This window comes from Octopus bimaculoides, chromosome 25 (genome assembly GCF_001194135.2).
Source record: "Octopus bimaculoides isolate UCB-OBI-ISO-001 chromosome 25, ASM119413v2, whole genome shotgun sequence".
NCBI classification, from domain to species: domain Eukaryota; kingdom Metazoa; phylum Mollusca; class Cephalopoda; order Octopoda; family Octopodidae; genus Octopus; species Octopus bimaculoides.
This window is the reverse complement of record NC_069005.1, coordinates 12,006,896-12,008,799: the sequence shown is the minus strand read 5'-3', so window position 1 is coordinate 12,008,799 and position 1,904 is coordinate 12,006,896.

Genomic DNA, 1,904 nt, shown 5'->3' with positions numbered 1-1,904 from the left:
TATATGTATAAACAAGTACATATATATGTGTAGATATATATGTAAGCATCTATATATATATATGTATATATATGTATGTATATATATATATATACATGCATATGTGTATGTATACATTATTTTTTTGTTCAAGATTTCAGCATTAATAGAAAAATATGAATAAAAAAACAGAAAAGAAAAGTGAAAAAATGTGATTCTTCTGAGACTCCATTCTGAATTTCAAAAACAAACAAAAAAAACAGAAACAAACAAAAGAAAAAAAATGCAAAACAAATCAACAAAATTAATTTAAATCTTTGGAAATAGAACACACATGAGATACATGCCAGTGCTAGAGAGAAAGATAGAAAGAAAGAGAGAGGTATACATATATAGAGAGAGAAAGAAACTGGGTGAATGAGATATATATACAGAGAGAGAAAAAGAGTTACAAAAATGCGAAGGAGAGAAAGATGAAAGTTGAAAGATGAAGGCAAAGGAAGAAGAAGAAACAAACAAGACGGCCATTTTGAAACAAAGACAAAAGAAATTGAATATAAACATGATATTGCTTTAAGGGTTTTAACATTAAATAATTATAATAAATATATAATGGGGTGTGTTAGTGAACAGATCTAATATATTTATCCTGATACAACCAACACACAAACAACTACAGCACATTGCAAATTATAACAATAAATACTACGATCAACACTAACACAAACAGCACTACCACCACTATAGTCACTATTATAACTTATCTGATCGATATTAAACATATTTCTTTTCTTCAACTCTTCTTCTTCGTTTTATTACTGCTAATATTACAAACAATATTATTATAAATTAGGCTTTTGTTTCAACTGCTATAACTATAAATGCTAATAATAATAATAATAATAATAATAATAATAATAATAATAATAATAATAATAATAATAATAATAGTAATAATAATAATAATAATAATAATAATAATAATAATAATGGCACAATGCCAGCAGTTGTGTGGGATGGGCTAAGTCAATTGTATTGACCCAAGTACTTGAGTGGTATTTTTGTCATCGACCACGAAAGGATGAAAGACAAAGTCGACTTGGGCGGAATTTGTATTCAGAACGTAAAGACAGACGAAATGTCGCTTAGCATTTTGACCGATGTGTTCAGCTAACTTGCTGCTTTAATAATAATAATAACAATAATAGTAATAATAATAATAATAATAATAATAATAATAATAATAATAATAATAATAATAATAATAATAATAATAATTTAATAATAATAATAACAAACAACAATAACAATAATAATAATAACAATAATAAAAACAGCAACAGCATCAACAACAATGTTTATTATAATAAAATACGTATCAGTCTGCTTGAAGCTTTGAGCATTGGAAAACGTATTTATTTTGTAAAGCAAATGAGACTGGAAATATCATACCATAAAATACCCGGTACACTATGCCAAAAACCAAAAACCGAGCACAGTAACATCTAACAGAATGGAACTATGCATCGATCGTGCGATCGTGGTGAAATTCCTGTAACTGATTCTGTCAACGAATCTTTTATCATATAAACTATGAGCAGTACCGGCTTAAGACATAGGAAACTCAAGGGTCTGGGGCCCAATTCTACTCTGCATATGCTGTTGTTTGCTGCCAACAAATAATGCTACAGAGCCGTAGGCGCCAATAATACTGTTGTGACGGCCCTGATTATGAGCAGCTATTAATACATCTATTGGCATTCGTATGGCATCATAAAAACATTTGAAATATTTAAAATTATTATTATTATTATTATTATTATTAGTAGTATTATTATTATTTATTATTATTATTATTATTATTATTATTATTATTATTATTATTATTATTATTATTATTATTTGTTATTATTATTATTATTATT